General features: G+C 46.7%; 1 protein-coding gene, 2 non-coding genes and 5 pseudogenes across 3 annotated transcripts in view; 1 reads left to right on the top strand and 7 right to left on the bottom strand.

The window, feature by feature from the left end:
- Positions 1-312: 312 nt before the first annotated feature.
- On the bottom strand, positions 313-431 carry LOC148151218 (5S ribosomal RNA). Its single transcript, XR_015755839.1, has one exon. It is a non-coding gene; the product is annotated as a 5S ribosomal RNA (ribosomal RNA).
- Positions 432-1,976: 1,545 nt separating this feature from the next.
- Positions 1,977-2,085, bottom strand: LOC148151217 (5S ribosomal RNA; annotated as a pseudogene).
- A 1,546-nt stretch (positions 2,086-3,631) lies between these two features.
- LOC148151216 (5S ribosomal RNA) lies at positions 3,632-3,750 on the bottom strand (annotated as a pseudogene).
- Positions 3,751-5,296: 1,546 nt separating this feature from the next.
- Positions 5,297-5,405, bottom strand: LOC148151215 (5S ribosomal RNA; annotated as a pseudogene).
- Positions 5,406-6,951: 1,546 nt separating this feature from the next.
- LOC148151214 (5S ribosomal RNA) lies at positions 6,952-7,060 on the bottom strand (annotated as a pseudogene).
- A 1,546-nt stretch (positions 7,061-8,606) lies between these two features.
- On the bottom strand, positions 8,607-8,715 carry LOC148151213 (5S ribosomal RNA; annotated as a pseudogene).
- Positions 8,716-10,261: 1,546 nt separating this feature from the next.
- On the bottom strand, positions 10,262-10,380 carry LOC148151212 (5S ribosomal RNA). The gene has a single exon (XR_015756463.1). It is a non-coding gene; the product is annotated as a 5S ribosomal RNA (ribosomal RNA).
- A 6,343-nt stretch (positions 10,381-16,723) lies between these two features.
- LOC148151211 (S-adenosylmethionine decarboxylase proenzyme-like) overlaps positions 16,724-22,125 on the top strand; it is a 42,546-nt gene continuing 37,144 nt past the window's right edge. Inside the window, exon 1 of the mRNA XM_087983212.1 lies at positions 16,724-16,810. The gene's annotated coding sequence lies outside the window, so the exon portion shown is untranslated. The remainder of the gene's footprint in view (positions 16,811-22,125) is intronic.

The raw sequence follows: 22,125 nt of genomic DNA, 5'->3' as shown, positions 1-22,125 counted from the left end.
AAGGATGATCAGCCATGATCATATTGAATGGTGGTGCAGGCTGGAAGGGCAGAATGGCCAACTCCTGCACCTATTGTCTATTGTCCGCCTTTCCTGACTGCCACCCGCAGACAGCGTGCAGCCCCAATCCCTTTCTTTCCGCCTTTCTTGCTGATTTTGGCAGCGCTCCGCTCTCCTCCCCTCCGTGTCTCGTGCCTGCAGGAGACTGATGCCAGGCACAGCAGCAGCAGCAGCAAAAATAACCTGCCGCTCCATTGCCTGGCACAAGACAAGTGCAGAGGGGTGACTTGAGCAGCCACTGCTGGCGGAAAAAGCCTACTGCACCTGGTATTCCCAGGCGGTGTCCCATCCAAGTACTAACCAGGCCTGAGTCTGCTTAGCTTCCGAGATCAGACGAGATCGGGCGTTTTCAGACTAGTACGGCCGTAGGCGCTGGCCTCTGCCTTTTCTCCCTACTTCAAGGCGTGCTGGCCAGCCACATTTTCTTTGTTGCTCTTTCTCTTTATCCCCTTTGGCTTTTTTTTCTCTTTTCTCTTTGCTCTTCCTCCTCCGTGCGTGCTTCCCTCCCTCCGTCCCTCCAGCTGCCTTTCAGCCAGCCCTTGCCCACCAGGCTCCTGTAGTCTCCCACATCCCCACACAGGCCAACTGCAAGCCCTCCCCCTGCTTCATAGGGCCGCAGCCTGCATTCTCTCATCCTTCCACACTCCTCCACCCCTCCATTTCGGAATGCCAGGCACTGACCAGTGGGGTACCGCACGGATCAGTACTGGGACCGCAGCTTTTTACAATCTATCTTCAGGATATACAAGATGGTATTAGCAATAACATTCGCAAATTTCATCAGCTGTGTGGCAGGGTGAAATGTGATGAGGATGTTAGGAGATTACAGGGTGACCTGGACAAGTTAGGTGAGTGCTCAGATGCATGGCAGATGCACTTTCACGTGGATAAATGGATCCTTATCCACTTTGGTGGCAAGAACAGGAAGGCAGATTACCACCTAAGTGGAATCAATTTAGGTAAAGGGGCAGTACAGAGAGATCTTGGGGTTCTTGTACACCACTCAATGAAGGTAAGCATGCAGGTACAGCAGGTAGTGAAGAAGGCTAATAGCATGCTGGCCTTCATAACAAGAGGGATTGAGTATAGAAGCAAAGAGGTCCTTCTGCAGCTGTACAGGGCCCTGGTGAGACCACACCTGGAGTACTGTGTGCAGTTCTGGTCTCCAAATTTGAGGAGAGACATTCTGGCTATTGAGGGAATGCAGCGTAGGTTCACGAGTCAATTCCTGGAATGGCGGGATTACCTTACACTGAAAGACTGGAGCGACTGGGCTTGTGTACCCTTGAGTTTAGAAGACTGAGAGGGGATCTGGTTGAGACATATAAGATGATCAAAGGATTGGACACTCTGGCGGCAGGCAACATGTTTCCGCTGCGGGGTGAGTGCCGAAACAGAGGACACAGCTTAAAAATACGGGGTAGACCATTTAGGACAGAGATGAGGAGAAACTTCTTCACCCAGAGAGTGGTGGCTGTGTGGAATGCTCTGCCCCAGAGGGCAGTGGAGGCCCAGTCTCAGGATTCATTTAAGAAAGAGTTGGATAGAGCTCTCAAGGATAGTGGAATCAAGGGTTATGGAGATAAGGCAGGAACAGGATACTGATTAAGGATGATCAGCCATGATCATATTGAATGGTGGTGCAGGCTGGAAGGGCAGAATGGCCAACTCCTGCACCTATTGTCTATTGTCCGCCTTTCCTGACTGCCACCCGCAGACAGCGTGCAGCCCCAATCCCTTTCTTTCCGCCTTTCTTGCTGATTTTGGCAGCGCTCCGCTCTCCTCCCCTCCGTGTCTCGTGCCTGCAGGAGACTGATGCCAGGCACAGCAGCAGCAGCAAAAATAACCTGCCGCTCCATTGCCTGGCACAAGACAAGTGCAGAGGGGTGACTTGAGCAGCCACTGCTGGCGGAAAAAGCCTACTGCACCTGGTATTCCCAGGCGGTCTCCCATTCAAGTACTAACCAGGCCTGAGTCTGCTTAGCTTCCGAGATCAGACGTTTTCAGACTAGTATGGCTGCCGGTGTTGGCCCCTGCCTTTTCTCCCTACTTCAAGGCGTGCTGGCCAGCCACATTTTCTTTGTTGCTCTTTCTCTTTATCCCCTTTGGCTTTTTTTTCTCTTTTCTCTTTGCTCTTCCTCCTCCGTGCGTGCTTCCCTCCCTCCGTCCCTCCAGCTGCCTTTCAGCCAGCCCTTGCCCACCAGGCTCCTGTAGTCTCCCACATCCCCACACAGGCCAACTGCAAGCCCTCCCCCTGCTTCATAGGGCCGCAGCCTGCATTCTCTCATCCTTCCACACTCCTCCACCCCTCCATTTCGGAATGCCAGGCACTGACCAGTGGGGTACCGCACGGATCAGTACTGGGACCGCAGCTTTTTACAATCTATCTTCAGGATATACAAGATGGTATTAGCAATAACATTCGCAAATTTCATCAGCTGGGTGGCAGGGTGAAATGTGATGAGGATCTTAGGAGATTACAGGGTGACCTGGACAAGTTAGGTGAGTGCTCAGATGCATGGCAGATGCACTTTCACGTGGATAAATGGATCCTTATCCACTTTGGTGGCAAGAACAGGAAGGCAGATTACCACCTAAGTGTAATCAATTTAGGTAAAGGGGCAGTACAGAGAGATCTGGGGGTTCTTGTACACCACTCAATGAAGGTAAGCATGCAGGTACAGCAGGTAGTGAAGAAGGCTAATAGCATGCTGGCCTTCATAACAAGAGGGATTGAGTATAGAAGCAAAGAGGTTCTTCTACAGCTGTACAGGGCCCTGGTGAGACCACACCTGGAGTACTGTGTGCAGTTCTGGTCTCCAAATTTGAGGAGAGACATTCTGGCTATTGAGGGAATGCAGCGTAGGTTCACGAGGTCAATTCCTGGAATGGCGGGATTACCTTACACTGAAAGACTGGAGCGACTGGGCTTGTGTACCCTTGAGTTTAGAAGACTGAGAGGGGATCTGGTTGAGACATATAAGATGATCAAAGGATTGGACACTCTGGCGGCAGGCAACATGTTTCCGCTGCGGGGTGAGTGCCGAAACAGAGGACACAGCTTAAAAATACGGGGTAGACCATTTAGGACAGAGATGAGGAGAAACTTCTTCACCCAGAGAGTGGTGGCTGTGTGGAATGCTCTGCCCCAGAGGGCAGTGGAGGCCCAGTCTCTGGATTCATTTAAGAAAGAGTTGGATAGAGCTCTCAAGGATAGTGGAATCAAGGGTTATGGAGATAAGGCAGGAACAGGATACTGATTAAGGATGATCAGCCATGATCATATTGAATGGTGGTGCAGGCTGGAAGGGCAGAATGGCCAACTCCTGCACCTATTGTCTATTGTCCGCCTTTCCTGACTGCCACCCGCAGACAGCGTGCAGCCCCAATCCCTTTCTTTCCGCCTTTCTTGCTGATTTTGGCAGCGCTCCGCTCTCCTCCCCTCCGTGTCTCGTGCCTGCAGGAGACTGATGCCAGGCACAGCAGCAGCAGCAAAAATAACCTGCCGCTCCATTGCCTGGCACAAGACAAGTGCAGAGGGGTGACTTGAGCAGCCACTGTTGGCGGAAAAAGCCGACTGCACCTGGTATTCCCAGGCAGTCTCCCATCCAAGTACTAACCGGGCCTGAGTCTGCTTAGCGTCCGAGATCAGACGAGATCGGGCGTTTTCAGACTAGTATGGCCGTAGGTGCTGGCCCCTGCCTTTTCTCCCTACTTCAAGGCGTGCTGGCCAGCCACATTTTCTTTCTTGCTCTTTCTCTTTATCCCCTTTGGCTTTTTTTTCTCTTTTCTCTTTGCTCTTCCTCCTCCGTGCGTGCTTCCCTCTCTCCATCCCTCCAGCTGCCTTTCAGCCAGCCCTTGCCCACCAGGCTCCTGTAGTCTCCCACATCCCCACACAGGCCAACTGCAAGCCCTCCCCCTGCTTCATAGGGCCGCAGCCTGCATTCTCTCATCCTTCCACACTCCTCCACCCCTCCATTTCGGAATGCCAGGCACTGACCAGTGGGGTACCGCACGGATCAGTACTGGGACCGCAGCTTTTTACAATCTATCTTCAGGATATACAAGATGGTATTAGCAATAACATTCGCAAATTTCATCAGCTGGGTGGCAGGGTGAAATGTGATGAGGATCTTAGGAGATTACAGGGTGACCTGGACAAGTTAGGTGAGTGCTCAGATGCATGGCAGATGCACTTTCACGTGGATAAATGGATCCTTATCCACTTTGGTGGCAAGAACAGGAAGGCAGATTACCACCTAAGTGGAATCAATTTAGGTAAAGGGGCAGTACAGAGAGATCTGGGGGTTCTTGTACACCACTCAATGAAGGTAAGCATGCAGGTACAGCAGGTAGTGAAGAAGGCTAATAGCATGCTGGCCTTCATAACAAGAGGGATTGAGTATAGAAGCAAAGAGGTCCTTCTGCAGCTGTACAGGGCCCTGGTGAGACCACACCTGGAGTACTGTGTGCAGTTCTGGTCTCCAAATTTGAGGAGAGACATTCTGGCTATTGAGGGAATGCAGCGTAGGTTCACGAGGTCAATTCCTGGGATGGCGGGATTACCTTACACTGAAAGACTGGAGCGACTGGGCTTGTGTACCCTTGAGTTTAGAAGACTGAGAGGGGATCTGGTTGAGACATATAAGATGATCAAAGGATTGGACACTCTGGCGGCAGGCAACATGTTTCCGCTGCGGGGTGAGTGCCGAAACAGAGGACACAGCTTAAAAATACGGGGTAGACCATTTAGGACAGAGATGAGGAGAAACTTCTTCACCCAGAGAGTGGTGGCTGTGTGGAATGCTCTGCCCCAGAGGGCAGTGGAGGCCCAGTCTCTGGATTCATTTAAGAAAGAGTTGGATAGAGCTCTCAAGGATAGTGGAATCAAGGGTTATGGAGATAAGGCAGGAACAGGATACTAATTAAGGATTATCAGCCATGATCATATTGAATGGTGGTGCAGGCTGGAAGGGCAGAATGGCCAACTCCTGCACCTATTGTCTATTGTCCGCCTTTCCTGACTGCCACCCGCAGACAGCGTGCAGCCCCAATCCCTTTCTTTCCGCCTTTCTTGCTGATTTTGGCAGCGCTCCGCTCTCCTCCCCTCCGTGTCTCGTGCCTGCAGGAGACTGATGCCAGGCACAGCAGCAGCAGCAAAAATAACCTGCCGCTCCATTGCCTGGCACAAGACAAGTGCAGAGGGGTGACTTGAGCAGCCACTGCTGGCGGAAAAAGCCTACTGCACCTGGTATTCCCAGGTGGTCTCCCATCCAAGTACTAACCAGGCCTGAGTCTGCTTAGCTTCCGAGATCAGGCGTTTTCAGACTAGTATGGCCGTAGGCGCTGGCCCCTGCCTTTTCTCCCTACTTCAAGGTGTGCTGGCCAGCCACATTTTCTTTGTTGCTCTTTCTCTTTCTCCCCTTTGGCTTTTTTTTCTCTTTTCTCTTTGCTCTTCCTCCTCCGTGCGTGCTTCCCTTCCTCCGTCCCTCCAGCTGCCTTTCAGCCAGCCCTTGCCCACCAGGCTCCTGTAGTCTCCCACATCCCCACACAGGCCAACTGCAAGCCCTCCCCCTGCTTCATAGGGCCGCAGCCTGCATTCTCTCATCCTTCCACACTCCTCCACCCCTCCATTTCGGAATGCCAGGCACTGACCAGTGGGGTACCGCACGGATCAGTACTGGGACCGCAGCTTTTTACAATCTATCTTCAGGATATACAAGATGGTATTAGCAATAACATTCGCAAATTTCATCAGCTGGGTGGCAGGGTGAAATGTGATGAGGATCTTAGGAGATTACAGGGTGACCTGGACAAGTTAGGTGAGTGCTCAGATGCATGGCAGATGCACTTTCACGTGGATAAATGGATCCTTATCCACTTTGGTGGCAAGAACAGGAAGGCAGATTACCACCTAAGTGGAATCAATTTAGGTAAAGGGGCAGTACAGAGAGATCTGGGGGTTCTTGTACACCACTCAATGAAGGTAAGCATGCAGGTACAGCAGGTAGTGAAGAAGGCTAATAGCATGCTGGCCTTCATAACAAGAGGGATTGAGTATAGAAGCAAAGAGGTCCTTCTGCAGCTGTACAGGGCCCTGGTGAGACCACACCTGGAGTACTGTGTGCAGTTCTGGTCTCCAAATTTGAGGAGAGACATTCTGGCTATTGAGGGAATGCAGCGTAGGTTCACGAGGTCAATTCCTGGGATGGCGGGATTACCTTACACTGAAAGACTGGAGCGACTGGGCTTGTGTACCCTTGAGTTTAGAAGACTGAGAGGGGATCTGGTTGAGACATATAAGATGATCAAAGGATTGGACACTCTGGCGGCAGGCAACATGTTTCCGCTGCGGGGTGAGTGCCGAAACAGAGGACACAGCTTAAAAATACGGGGTAGACCATTTAGGACAGAGATGAGGAGAAACTTCTTCACCCAGAGAGTGGTGGCTGTGTGGAATGCTCTGCCCCAGAGGGCAGTGGAGGCCCAGTCTCTGGATTCATTTAAGAAAGAGTTGGATAGAGCTCTCAAGGATAGTGGAATCAAGGGTTATGGAGATAAGGCAGGAACAGGATACTGATTAAGGATTATCAGCCATGATCATATTGAATGGTGGTGCAGGCTGGAAGGGCAGAATGGCCAACTCCTGCACCTATTGTCTATTGCCCGCCTTTCCTGACTGCCACCCGCAGACAGCGTGCAGCCCCAATCCCTTTCTTTCCGCCTTTCTTGCTGATTTTGGCAGCGCTCCGCTCTCCTCCCCTCCGTGTCTCGTGCCTGCAGGAGACTGATGCCAGGCACAGCAGCAGCAGCAAAAATAACCTGCCGCTCCATTGCCTGGCACAAGACAAGTGCAGAGGGGTGACTTGAGCAGCCACTGCTGGCGGAAAAAGCCTACTGCACCTGGTATTCCCAGGCGGTCTCCCATCCAAGTACTAACCAGGCCTGAGTCTGCTTAGCTTCCGAGATCAGGCGTTTTCAGACTAGTATGGCCGTAGGCACTGGCCGCTGCCTATTCTCCCTACTTCAAAGTGTGCTGGCCAGCCACATTTTCTTTGTTGCTCTTTCTCTTTCTCCCCTTTGGCTTTTTTTTCTCTTTTCTCTTTGCTCTTCCTCCTCCGTGCGTGCTTCCCTCCCTCCGTCCCTCCAGCTGCCTTTCAGCCAGCCCTTGCCCACCAGGCTCCTGTAGTCTCCCACATCCCCACACAGGCCAACTGCAAGCCCTCCCCCTGCTTCATAGGGCCGCAGCCTGCATTCTCTCATCCTTCCACACTCCTCCACCCCTCCATTTCGGAATGCCAGGCACTGACCAGTGGGGTACCGCACGGATCAGTACTGGGACCGCAGCTTTTTACAATCTATCTTCAGGATATACAAGATGGTATTAGCAATAACATTCGCAAATTTCATCAGCTGGGTGGCAGGGTGAAATGTGATGAGGATGTTAGGAGATTACAGGGTGACCTGGACAAGTTAGGTGAGTGCTCAGATGCATGGCAGATGCACTTTCACGTGGATAAATGGATCCTTATCCACTTTGGTGGCAAGAACAGGAAGGCAGATTACCACCTAAGTGGAATCAATTTAGGTAAAGGGGCAGTACAGAGAGATCTGGGGGTTCTTGTACACCACTCAATGAAGGTAAGCATGCAGGTACAGCAGGTAGTGAAGAAGGCTAATAGCATGCTGGCCTTCATAACAAGAGGGATTGAGTATAGAAGCAAAGAGGTCCTTCTGCAGCTGTACAGGGCCCTGGTGAGACCACACCTGGAGTACTGTGTGCAGTTCTGGTCTCCAAATTTGAGGAGAGACATTCTGGCTATTGAGGGAATGCAGCGTAGGTTCACGAGGTCAATTCCTGGAATGGCGGGATTACCTTACACTGAAAGACTGGAGCGACTGGGCTTGTGTACCCTTGAGTTTAGAAGACTGAGAGGGGATCTGGTTGAGACATATAAGATGAACAAAGGATTGGACACTCTGGCGGCAGGCAACATGTTTCCGCTGCGGGGTGAGTGCCGAAACAGAGGACACAGCTTAAAAATACGGGGTAGACCATTTAGGACAGAGATGAGGAGAAACTTCTTCACCCAGAGAGTGGTGGCTGTGTGGAATGCTCTGCCCCAGAGGGCAGTGGAGGCCCAGTCTCTGGATTCATTTAAGAAAGAGTTGGATAGAGCTCTCAAGGATAGTGGAATCAAGGGTTATGGAGATAAGGCAGGAACAGGATACTGATTAAGGATTATCAGCCATGATCATATTGAATGGTGGTGCAGGCTGGAAGGGCAGAATGGCCAACTCCTGCACCTATTGTCTATTGCCCGCCTTTCCTGACTGCCACCCGCAGACAGCGTGCAGCCCCAATCCCTTTCTTTCCGCCTTTCTTGCTGATTTTGGCAGCGCTCCGCTCTCCTCCCCTCCGTGTCTCGTGCCTGCAGGAGACTGATGCCAGGCACAGCAGCAGCAGCAAAAATAACCTGCCGCTCCATTGCCTGGCACAAGACAAGTGCAGAGGGGTGACTTGAGCAGCCACTGCTGGCGGAAAAAGCCTACTGCACCTGGTATTCCCAGGCGGTCTCCCATCCAAGTACTAACCAGGCCTGAGTCTGCTTAGCTTCCGAGATCAGGCGTTTTCAGACTAGTATGTCCGTAGGCACTGGCCGCTGCCTATTCTCCCTACTTCAAAGCGTGCTGGCCAGCCACATTTTCTTTGTTGCTCTTTCTCTTTCTCCCCTTTGGCTTTTTTTTCTCTTTTCTCTTTGCTCTTCCTCCTCCGTGCGTGCTTCCCTCCCTCCGTCCCTCCAGCTGCCTTTCAGCCAGCCCTTGCCCACCAGGCTCCTGTAGTCTCCCACATCCCCACACAGGCCAACTGCAAGCCCTCCCCCTGCTTCATAGGGCCGCAGCCTGCATTCTCTCATCCTTCCACACTCCTCCACCCCTCCATTTCGGAATGCCAGGCACTGACCAGTGGGGTACCGCACGGATCAGTACTGGGACCGCAGCTTTTTACAATCTATCTTCAGGATATACAAGATGGTATTAGCAATAACATTCGCAAATTTCATCAGCTGGGTGGCAGGGTGAAATGTGATGAGGATGTTAGGAGATTACAGGGTGACCTGGACAAGTTAGGTGAGTGCTCAGATGCATGGCAGATGCACTTTCACGTGGATAAATGGATCCTTATCCACTTTGGTGGCAAGAACAGGAAGGCAGATTACCACCTAAGTGGAATCAATTTAGGTAAAGGGGCAGTACAGAGAGATCTGGGGGTTCTTGTACACCACTCAATGAAGGTAAGCATGCAGGTACAGCAGGTAGTGAAGAAGGCTAATAGCATGCTGGCCTTCATAACAAGAGGGATTGAGTATAGAAGCAAAGAGGTCCTTCTGCAGCTGTACAGGGCCCTGGTGAGACCACACCTGGAGTACTGTGTGCAGTTCTGGTCTCCAAATTTGAGGAGAGACATTCTGGCTATTGAGGGAATGCAGCGTAGGTTCACGAGGTCAATTCCTGGAATGGCGGGATTACCTTACACTGAAAGACTGGAGCGACTGGGCTTGTGTACCCTTGAGTTTAGAAGACTGAGAGGGGATCTGGTTGAGACATATAAGATGAACAAAGGATTGGACACTCTGGCGGCAGGCAACATGTTTCCGCTGCGGGGTGAGTGCCGAAACAGAGGACACAGCTTAAAAATACGGGGTAGACCATTTAGGACAGAGATGAGGAGAAACTTCTTCACCCAGAGAGTGGTGGCTGTGTGGAATGCTCTGCCCCAGAGGGCAGTGGAGGCCCAGTCTCTGGATTCATTTAAGAAAGAGTTGGATAGAGCTCTCAAGGATAGTGGAATCAAGGGTTATGGAGATAAGGCAGGAACAGGATACTGATTAAGGATGATCAGCCATGATCATATTGAATGGTGGTGCAGGCTGGAAGGGCAGAATGGCCAACTCCTGCACCTATTGTCTATTGTCCGCCTTTCCTGACTGCCACCCGCAGACAGCGTGCAGCCCCAATCCCTTTCTTTCCGCCTTTCTTGCTGATTTTGGCAGCGCTCCGCTCTCCTCCCCTCCGTGTCTCGTGCCTGCAGGAGACTGATGCCAGGCACAGCAGCAGCAGCAAAAATAACCTGCCGCTCCATTGCCTGGCACAAGACAAGTGCAGAGGGGTGACTTGAGCAGCCACTGCTGGCGGAAAAAGCCTACTGCACCTGGTATTCCCAGGCGGTCTCCCATCCAAGTACTAACCAGGCCTGAGTCTGCTTAGCTTCCGAGATCAGACGAGATCGGGCGTTTTCAGACTAGTATGGCCGTAGGCGCTGGCCCCTGCCTTTTCTCCCTACTTCAAGGCGTGCTGGCCAGCCACATTTTCTTTCTTGCTCTTTCTCTTTATCCCCTTTGGCTTTTTTTTCTCTTTTCTCTTTGCTCTTCCTCCTCCGTGCGTGCTTCCCTCCCTCCGTCCCTCCAGCTGCCTTTCAGCCAGCCCTTGCCCACCAGGCTCCTGTAGTCTCCCACATCCCCACACAGGCCAACTGCAAGCCCTCCCCCTGCTTCATAGGGCCGCAGCCTGCATTCTCTCATCCTTCCACACTCCTCCACCCCTCCATTTCGGAATGCCAGGCACTGACCAGTGGGGTACCGCACGGATCAGTACTGGGACCGCAGCTTTTTACAATCTATCTTCAGGATATACAAGATGGTATTAGCAATAACATTCGCAAATTTCATCAGCTGGGTGGCAGGGTGAAATGTGATGAGGATCTTAGGAGATTACAGGGTGACCTGGACAAGTTAGGTGAGTGCTCAGATGCATGGCAGATGCACTTTCACGTGGATAAATGGATCCTTATCCACTTTGGTGGCAAGAACAGGAAGGCAGATTACCACCTAAGTGGAATCAATTTAGGTAAAGGGGCAGTACAGAGAGATCTGGGGGTTCTTGTACACCACTCAATGAAGGTAAGCATGCAGGTACAGCAGGTAGTGAAGAAGGCTAATAGCATGCTGGCCTTCATAACAAGAGGGATTGAGTATAGAAGCAAAGAGGTCCTTCTGCAGCTGTACAGGGCCCTGGTGAGACCACACCTGGAGTACTGTGTGCAGTTCTGGTCTCCAAATTTGAGGAGAGACATTCTGGCTATTGAGGGAATGCAGCGTAGGTTCACGAGGTCAATTCCTGGAATGGCGGGATTACCTTACACTGAAAGACTGGAGCGACTGGGCTTGTGTACCCTTGAGTTTAGAAGACTGAGAGGGGATCTGGTTGAGACATATAAGATGATCAAAGGATTGGACACTCTGGCGGCAGGCAACATGTTTCCGCTGATGGGTGAGTGCCGAAACAGAGGACACAGCTTAAAAATACAGGGTAGACCATTTAGGACAGAGATGAGGAGAAACTTCTTCACCCAGAGAGTGGTGGCTGTGTGGAATGCTCTGCCCCAGAGGGCAGTGGAGGCCCAGTCTCTGGATTCATTTAAGAAAGAGTTGGATAGAGCTCTCAAGGATAGTGGAATCAAGGGTTATGGAGATAAGGCAGGAACAGGATACTGATTAAGGATGATCAGCCATGATCATATTGAATGGTGGTGCAGGCTTGAAGGGCAGAATGGCCTACGCCTGCACCTATTGTCTATTGACCAACACTTTTTAACTTACAAAGTGGATAACCCAACATTGTACTCCATCTGTCAGACCGTTGCCCACTCAACCAATTTAAATCTTAGCAGACCCTCAATCCTCTGCACAGTTTGCCTTTCCACTCAATTTATTGTCATCAGCAAACCTGGATACGTTACCATCTCCTCTTCCAAATTCTTTATATCTATCCTCATCACCCACCCCTGACAGCTCACCACTGATCTCCATCCTGAGAAACAACCATTTATCCTGACTCGCTGCTTTCTGTTGGTTAACCAGTCCTCTATCCATGCTAGTACATTCCACACAACTCCATGCATTCTAATGGATGAATCCAAGGTGTGGCACTTTATTGAATGCCTTCTGGAAATCCAAGTATACAGCATCCACTGGTTCTCTTTAAACACCCCCCACCCCCCCCTTTCCCCCCCGATCACTGTGCTTGTTAAATCCTCAAAACTCCAATGTGTTTGTCAAACACAACCTTCCCTTCTTGAATCCAAGCTGCATCCACCTGATAGGAACCTTTCCGTCCAGATGTTTCACTATTTCTTCTTTCTTGATAGTCTCCAGCATTTTCCCAAGTACAGATGCCAACACCCTTTTTTAAACAGCGGTGTGACATTTGCTGTCTTCAGGTCCACCAGGACCTGCCCAGAATCCAATGAATTTTGATAAATTATCACTAACACATCGTCTAAACTTCTGTCATTTCGTTCAGCATCCAGGGATGTATTCAGTCAGGACCAGGGGACTTATTTACCTTTAGACCCTCAGGTTTGCTCAACCCTACCCTTTAGTGATAACAATTGAATTGAGGTCCTCACCTCCCAATGTATCCTTAACCTCATTCCTTGGCATGATAAGACATATCTTCCACTGTGAAGACTGAGACAAATAGTTATTCAAGGCCTTGATCGTTTCAGCATTACCCAATGTTAATTTCTCTTTCGCATCCTGCAAGAGACTTTAGTCCACTTTAGCCCCACTTTTCCATTTTATATGCATGTATTTATAAAAACTTTTCCTCCCTGATTTTATATTCTGTGCTAGTTTGCTTTCATAATATATCTTTCCTTTCTTTATCCAAGGCTGGCTCTTCCTACCCTTGCTATTCTTGGTTTTCACTAGAATATATTTGCCTTGAGCTCTGGGAAAAATCTCTTTGAAAGGCTTCTACTGTTCCACCATATAACTTGTGTTCCCAGTCTAATTTAGCCAACTCCTTCCAAATCCTATTACAGTCTCCCTTGTTTAAGCATAACACCTTGGTTTTTGATTATATTTTTTCATCCTCCATTTGTATCCAAAATTCGATCATACTGTGATCACTCTGAGAGGATCCCTAACTACGTAATTGTTAATTTTACATGTCTCGTACACAGGACCAGATCTAAGATTGCATGCTCCCTTGTGGGTTCAGTGACATGCTATTCAAGAAATTTATCACAGATGATTTCTGTGAGCCCCTGTTCAAGACTGCCTCTACTGACTTGATTCAGCCAATCAATATGCATGTTAAAGCCCCCCCCATAACTACTGCCATTTCATTCTTACGTGCATCAGAAGTTTCTTGATCGCCTGTGCCACTGTAGCACTATTGTTGGGTGGCCTATAGACACTCCTACCAATGACTTCTTCCCCTCATTATTCCTGATGTCCACCCAAATGGATTCAACATTTTGCTCCTTAGATCCTATATTGTGTCTCTCGATAGCCATAATCTCATCGTTATGTAAAAGCGTGACCCCATGTCCCTTACCCTCTTATCCTTCCTAATTATCTGATATCCTTGGATATTTAATTCAGTCATAACCACCCTGCAACCACATTTTTGTAATGACAGCTAAATCATACCCATTTGTACTGATTTACACAATAAGTTCATCGACTTTCTTTTGAATACTTCAGGCATTGGAATAAAGTGCCCTTATGCTCATTGTCCCTTTAGCATTTAGCAATCTCCCTGTCTTCGCATATGATTCTGGCATCCAATTTTACTTTTTTCTAACTTTTGCTCTGGTCTCTGCATTGCTTCCTCCTGCCTTTCTGTCTGTACTCCCATCCACTTGCCATTTAGGCTACCCTTCATCTCACACTCTGCTTCTTGCATCTACCTTTATGCCAACTACTGGCATCTTCTGACCTGACACTCTGGTTCCCACCCAGTTTAAAGCTTCCCCAACAGCTATAGCAAGTCTGTCCGCAAGGATATTGGTCCCCCTGGAGTTCAGTTGTAACTTGTCCATTTTGTGGTCCTACCTTTCCCAGAAGAGAACCCAGTGATCCACAAATCTGGAACCCTGCACCAACTCTTCAGCCACTGGTTTGTCTGCCATATCTTCTTATTCTGCCCTCACTAGCATGTGGCGCAGGCAGCAACCCAGAGACCCTTGAGGACCTTCTTTTTAGCTTCCTTCCTAACTCTCAAAATTTACCTTTTATGACCACATCCCTTTTCTTAGCTTTGTCATTGATACCAACGTGTACCACAACTTCTGGCTGCCTACCCTCCCCTTTAAGAATGCAGTAGACTCGATCCAAGACATCCCTAATGCTGGCAGCCAGGAGGCATCATACCAGCGGGGAGTCTCATTCTTGTCCACAGAGTCTCCTGTCTGTTCCCCTGAACCACAGAGCTAGACTCAATGCCAGAGCCCTGGCTGCTCTGGCTTTCCCCTGGGAGGTTATTCTCCCGCCTTCCCCCAAAAGTATCCAAAACAGTTTTTGTTATTGAGGGGTGCAGGCACAGGGGACCCCTACACGACTGCCTACTCCCTACTCCCTTTCCCTCTCCTGATGGTCACCCAGCTACTTTCATCTTGTAACCGAGGTATGATTACCTTCCAGTGTCTCCTCTATCAACCCCTCAGCCTTCCAAATGGTCCAGAGTTCATTCAGCTCCCTAATGCAGTCTGTGCGGAGCTAAAGCTGGCAGCACTTGCAGGTAAAGTCAGCAAGGACGCTGGTAGTGACCCTGACCTTTTATATCCTACAAGACGAGCATGCAACTGCTCTAGCTTCCATCCCCACTGCTCATTTTAAAAAGAGGAAAAGAAACTTATCTGAGCCTCACCGTAGCCCTCTCTCACCTCTCTCCATCTCTGATGGTGAAATGTTCCTTCAGTACTGAAGTCAGCCTTAGTTCTAAGCACTCAAATCGTGACATGAGGCTTGTGCAAACAATTGGGACCTAGCTCGTTCTGATCAATTTAGGATCTGTTGATCCAGGCGATCAAAAAAGGGCAAGTCCTGGGATGTGATAGAAAGCGAATAAGATTGAATGTCGGAAATGTCATGGAATAAAAGGCAAAGAGAATGGTATTGGTTGTAATAAACAAAACATTTATCCAGAGTGAATATGAATATTAGAATAAGCAGCTCATGAAAAACAAGTTTCAGGCCATCACATGGCAAAAAAACTGATTAAAATCAATATTGAGTCCAGAATACAGTAAAGTGCTCAATAAGATTAGATAATGTTCTACTTGCATTGAGTTTCATTGAACACTGCAGCAGACCGAGGACATGCATGAGCGTGTGAGCAAGGTTGAGAGTTTTTTAAAAAAAAAACTGGGGACTTGGCATCAAAGTGTGGAATGATGAGGTTTTCTAGATCTCCCCAAATTGTCTGGCCTGTCCACACAACTGAATTCTTTTTTTTTTTCTGATGGCAATCTGAATTTCTCTGGGACCTCCCTGAAGTTTTGTTCTTTTTAAACCTATTTTGCCACCAAATATAGTTGTGACCATCTATGTAATATATTGCACACTTCGGGAAATGCTTTTTGACTGTCCAAATATGCATCAGCCATACTATCCTCACCAATTATATCCATTAACGAATTGAATAAAAATTGGTGCTAGCTTTCATTAGTTAGCCAGAAGCACTAATTATTTTAGTCCTTTTTATTGTTTCTAAATGTCTCACTGACCTTTGGCAGGTTATATATCCTAGGTCTATTCCCTGAACCCTGTGCCCAAAAAAACGACCTGACCCATTCAGTGAAGTCATGTGCTTCTACTCCACTTTTCCACCCTCCCATCTTCAACTCGGAGATCAAAAATCAGTAGGTCAACCTTGAAGACACACTCTGGGGCATTCACAATCTCTCAGGTAGAGAATTAGAAAAACATTTATCCCTTTTGAGTAAATGTATTTTTCCTTCTTAGTCTGAAACGATTAGTCCCTTATCCTTATGCTGTACTCCTGTATTCTAGATTCCTCAGCCAGGGGAAACATCTGCCTACTTTGTCAGACTCCTTCAGGTTTTTGTCTGTCTCAATGACTTCACCTCTTACTCTAAATTCCAGAGATAATGGACCCAGTTTCCTCCTCCTGTCAATGGAGAGCAACTTGTTTAACTTGGCCTCGTTTGATTGATCCCTTTGCAGTCCTACCTTCATTGCAAGTATCTTCTTCCTTCGATCTAGATTTTTTGTTGATTGCCTTATGACTCCAGTTTTGCTCGACCTCCTTACATCACACTCTGTCAAATGCTGCCCTGATGTCAAGTGCTGTCACTGTCACCTCACCTCTGGAGCTCAGCTCTTGTCCTTGTTCAGTCCAAGGCTGTGATGAGATCAGGAGTTGCAAACAGATTATTGCAAATCAACTACTGTTTGATCGCACTGACTTCATACGGCACTTGACTGATTGAAAATAAACTGATGAAACAATAATTGATTGGGTTGTATTTGTACTGTTTTCTATGTACAGAACATATTTGGGCAATTTTCTACTTTGCCAAGTAAATGCCACAGATGTGGCTCTACTCGAACAGCTTGATGAGGAACGCAGCTAGTTTTGGAGCACAGGTTTTCAGTACTAATGTTTGAATGTTGTCTGGTCCCAGAGCTTTTGCTGTTATCTTAAGAATGAAAGGTGCTTTGTCAATCTACTTCAATATGTTGCTATATTTTTTAAAAAGATGATTGTTGTGCAAAGATTAAATTTTGAGATAAGTTGTCACTTTTGGAGTCTTTGCAAGACTAATGACAGTTTTTCCTTTTTTTTGTAGGTTTGAGTGGGACAAGCTATTGGAAAATGTGCATTGTTTGATCATAAGTGTGACAAAGACAGACAGGCAGGAAGCCTATATACTCAGGTATATGAATGTTTTGTATTTTTTATGAACCTAGTTAGAATTGAGCAAGATATGGGTTAGATTCCTAACAGCTGCTTGTTGCAAGAACAATGTTTAGAATGAGGAAAAGCATCAAGAGCTGTAAACCTCTGGTTTCAATGCTTAACTATGATAATTGTATCTGTTTCGAAATTTTAGCTCAATTGGTTATGCTACCGATCAGAGATAAGGGTTTTTTTATGAGACTGAGTTACTGTTGGAATAGTTAAAATAGTCCAAGAGAAAATAACAGTTTGAGTGCATTTCACAAGAGCTCAGAATTGTTAGGGTGCATAAGGAAACCATTTGGTCAGCTGGCTCTATTACCTAGTGCCAAATTCATGTCTTTTCTCCCATATCCATGAACACCACTTCATAGTCTTACAACATGGAAACAGGCTCTTTGGTCTAGTTAGTCCATGCCAACCATATTCTCAAGCCAAACTAATCCCACTTGCCTGCACTTGGCCCATATCCCTCCAAACACTTCCTAATCATGTACTTATCCAAATGTCTTTTAAATGTAACTATACCTGCATCCACCACTTCCTCTAGCAGTTCATTCCGATTATGAACCACTGTTTTTATTTTTTTAAAAATGCACCTCATCCTTTTTAAATCATTCTCCTCTCACATTTAAAAATATGCTCCCGGTTTTGAACTTCCCCACCTTGGGGACAAGAGCTTTGCTATTCATATTGCCTATGCCCCTCATGATTTTCTAAACCTCTATAAGATCACCCCTTAACTTGATATGCTCCAGTGGAAAGTTGCCCCAATCAGTCTTTATGCATAAGCCTTCTATTCCTGGCAACATCCTGGTAAATCTTTTGAGTCCTCTCAAATTTAATGATCTTCCTATAATGGCAACCTGAACAGACTTCACAACCATCCTATACAACCTCAGCACGGCATCCCAACCCCATACTCAAAGGTCTGAACAATGCAGGCAAGTGTGCTGAATGCAGCCTGCCTATCTGTGAAACAAGTTTCAAAGGATTATGTATCTTAACCCTTGGTTCTCTGTCCTATAACATTACCCAGAGCCCTACTATTAATTGTGGAAGTCCTGCCCTTGTTTGTTTCACCAAAATGTAATATCTCACGTTTATCCAAATTAAACTCCATCTGCCACCCCTCAACCTGTTCACCTCTTCCGATGCCCACTTGCTTGCCACAACTGAACCTGCCTCCATTTTCCAATCAGTACATTCCAGGCCCTAACTACTTGCTGTTTGAAAATGTATTTTCTCACGTCATCCACGTTTGGACATCACTTTTGGATTTTTTCCCCTTTTGAGCAAGAAACTGGTTCCAATCTACTCTATTCAGCCCATACATGATTTTGAAAGCTTCGATCAAATCCCCTCTCTCCCTTACGAGAGGAGAACAGTCCCAACATATTCAGTTTATTTGCAAAACTGAAGTTTCTCATACCTTGACCCATTCTTGTAAATTGTTCTGCGTAGTCTCCAATGCCTTCACATCTTTCCTATAATGGGCCCACAAGTGTATAAAGAAACTCGAGATGACATCTAGCAAATGTCGTGTACAAGTTCCACATCACCCCCAGTTCCTGTGCTTTGCTTCTTGTAATAAGGTCGAGAGCACTGTGCTTTAACTGCTGTCTCCCCCTTCCTACCACCTTCAATGATTTGTGCACAGATACACCCACGTCCCTCCGTTCCTGCACCCCCTTTACAATTATATCCCCTGTTTTGTTTTAGTTTGATATTCTTCCAACCAAAGTACATTATCTCACAATTCTTTGTCATCTACCCACATACTCCTCCACTTGGTCATTGTGTGTTTCGAATTCCGCACTATCCTTTTCCACAGTTTACAATTCTTACAAGCTCCATGTCATCTGCAACTGTGAAATTGTCCGTTGCACACCAAGCTCCAAATCATTCATATATATCAGGAGAAGCAAGGATCCCAAATCTCAACCCTGGGGAGAACCTTCACTTGACTGTAAAATATCCATTGACCACCGCTGTTTCCTGTTATCTAGCCAATTTTGTATCCATGTTGTTACTGTCCCTTTCATACCGTGACCTGTAACATTCCTAGAGTCTGTTAGGCACTGTATCAAACAGAAATCATGTATTGCTTTCTTTAACAGTGTTACCCTCATCGAGCCTTTCTAACAACTTCAAAAAACCTCCTAGTTAGTTAAACATGGCTTCCTCTTTAGAATTTTGAGCTGACTTTCCAATCACCCATTAAACTCCCATCTTTTCCACATGATTATTTATTCTACCTATAATAATTGTTTATCGATCCTTAATAATTGTTTGTAATTTGATTCATTCTGAAAATTAAGCTGTGATCATATCAATAATTGCAATTTTAGATTGTGGTTTTAGGATTGAATAAAATGAAATGCGGGAAAGTAACTTAGAGACATAGTTTCTAGGGACTCTGGAGCACTTATTCTTTAGCTTGAATCATGTTGGTCATTTTAGCTGCACGTGTTCCATGGATTTTTCAGCCTTCAATTCAAACTCAAATTCTATTTTATCTGCCGTAGCTGAGTAAGAACTGGGTTATAAAAATTCTCAGCAGATGTACCTTATCTGAGAAGTCGTCTTGATTGATCCCTTTGTTTCTAACCCTTCTCTTTGAGCATTCAAGATGTGAACTTTGTTTTAAGTCAGCTCTGGCTATTTCTTTCAGTAAAATGAGTTGACAGCTGTATTGCTTCAGCATGTGAAGTCTGCTTGTTCAATTTGATACTGCATAAAGTAGTATACTTAAGTCTAATTTCAAATGTGTTCACGATGGTTGAGTCAATTAGACTCCTGGCTGATATCATATCTTTTAGGCAGAGCTTATTGCATGGTGGTTATAATGTTGAAGATGCATGATGTTATTTAGATCCTGGGTTCTAAAATGGAGGAACCATATGTTGATATGCTATTGATTTGTATTTCTATATTCTGCATGCTGCAAAAGGTAGGTTCAGTTTAGTTTTAGATTTGTTTGGAGTTTGGTGATGAGCAGTCTGAAGTATAGTGATACATGCATTTTTAATAAGTTCAACGTTGGCATAGAGCTTGAGGCAAGCAGTTGACGATGCATTAGAAACAAGGGTAGAAGGAATAACTATCACACCCTAGCAACAGGACGCTGATCCCCCTCAAAGTTAGAACTGTTCAGAAGGTTAAGCAATGCATGCAGGTTCAGTGAAAGTGAAAAGGTGTTGTTAATGGCTATGGAAAAATTCCTGAGTGGTTTATTAGAAAAATATCCAGGGAACAGAAAGCTGCAAGAAGCTGAGGGTGTTCCCTCTGCTCCCTACAGTTGCATGGGCCTCCAAGTTCCATGCTCAACAGCACGTTACCAAACTAGAGGTCATTGCACTTACAAGCCCATCATATGCAAATCTTATGAGCAGCTGTGCAGCTTACCAAGGACATCGTTCTTGAGAATGTTCCATATCTGTTCACATAATGAGCAAATAGGCTATGCATTTTTGTACCATCCAGCTAGCTTTCACTGTCATTTATCCAATGTTTCCAATAGGTGGGAGAGAAGATGTGATCTGAGAAATCAAAATTCATTGAACTTGAGGGGTCTATGAATCTTTTAAAAATGACTGGACCCCAACATAGCTGTATTGGAAGTGAGATCAAGGGCACATAAGATCGCATTATATGCAAATGATTTCTTCTGTTATCATCGAACCTGGCAGTTTCTGCACCCCTTTTAATACAATGTGTTATTTTATTTGGCTCTTTTTCAGGGTATAGGATTAATACCCTGCTTAAGGGTCTTAAGGGAATACCTGATATTGAAGGTGAATTACGATTCCCCTTTAAATGGTTGCAGGGGGCTTTCTTTACTTAGGTATTTTTGTTAGTCCCACCTTTGATCATTTATTTAAGGCTAAGTTTGCTCACTTGACAAGATTAGAGAAGATCTTCAAAGATAGGAGAACATTCCAATATCCTGGTTAGGTCGAATAGCCCTTATCAAAATTAATGTCCTTCCTTGTTTGGTATATCCCATGTGAATGCCCCCTGTGTTTCCCAAGCAAACATTGTGGAGACTCATTGGTTGGCTTAGTTCTTTTATTTGGCATAACAGGCAGCTCCTCATTAAGCTTGCCAAATTGCAGCTACCCAAAGGGTTTGGGGAGTAGCCTTTCCAGATATTAAGATATCAATGAAGTTCCCTTCTGTCCTTTGTGGGTGACTGGGCTTTTGAGGACCCGAGATCCATATAGTTGAATATTGAGGCCTCCCAGGCAAAGTGCCCCCTTATTGTTTATGGGTAAGATGAGGGCAGTTATGGATTACTCTCTGAATCCAATCGTTATTATTTCAGTCAAAGCGTGGAGAGCAATGTGACAGAGCAAGGGCAGATAATCTAAAACCTCCTTTCTTACCCTATAGTTGGTGCGCCCAGATTTCAGCCAGGGATGATGGACCAGAGATTCAAACTTTGGGCAGCTTGGGGTTCCTGTTTGGGAGACTTGGTCCTTCGACCAAATGAGCTGCAAGTATGGTTCGCCCAGCAGAGACCTCTTTCCTTCCTTTCAGTTTAGGGGCTTTATCCAAACAAAAAGACTATGCTTTTTTACCAACCCTTTTGGGTCTGACAGAAGAGAATGCTTCATGCCACAAGCACATACTTGGTTAGTACTGTCTACCACTTACTGGGGTGCGGTGCCTTGAACGATATTGAGCGACTATGTGAGATCTGGGAGCAAGAGTTGGAAGTAATAGAGGGTCCTGGAGACCAACGTTAAGGTAGACACTGTCTCTCTTCTCGGGGGCTTGCCAAATCTATCTCCTTTAGATGCACGTGGGAAAAAGCTATTTAATGTTCTCGCTTTGCGAGGAAGAGCATTCAGATGAGCTGGGTGTCTGAGAACTCTCTGGGCCTGTTGGGGTGGGGTATGCTAATTGTGGAACACAGCCCTTTGGCTTTCCTCTCAAACATGTTGCACCATAAAGCAGAACGATTTTATAAGACATGACAGCCCTTGAATTACCTGGAAGCAGGTACTTTCCTGTCCTTTCCCTGAAACACCTGATTCCCTTACTGATCAGCAATCTATCCATCTTGGCCTCAAGTATACATAAGGACTGTGCACGCACAGCTCTCTGGCAGTGAGTTCCAAAGACTCATAAGCCTCAGAAATATTACCCGTGATCTCAGTCTTAAATTGGTGCCTCTTAATTCTGAGAGGATGTTCTCTGGCACTGGACTCTCCTTTAAGGGGAAACATTTTCAGCATTTATCCTGCGAAGCCATTTAAATACTATGTATTTCAGTGAGATCACCTC

This window comes from Chiloscyllium plagiosum, unplaced genomic scaffold (assembly GCF_037043375.1).
Source record: "Chiloscyllium plagiosum isolate Xiang-an unplaced genomic scaffold, Cpla_swu_hap1 HiC_scaffold_3, whole genome shotgun sequence".
Lineage (NCBI taxonomy): Eukaryota > Metazoa > Chordata > Chondrichthyes > Orectolobiformes > Hemiscylliidae > Chiloscyllium > Chiloscyllium plagiosum.
The sequence above is the reverse complement of the archived record's forward strand: the minus strand, read 5'-3'. Positions and strand labels throughout refer to the sequence as shown.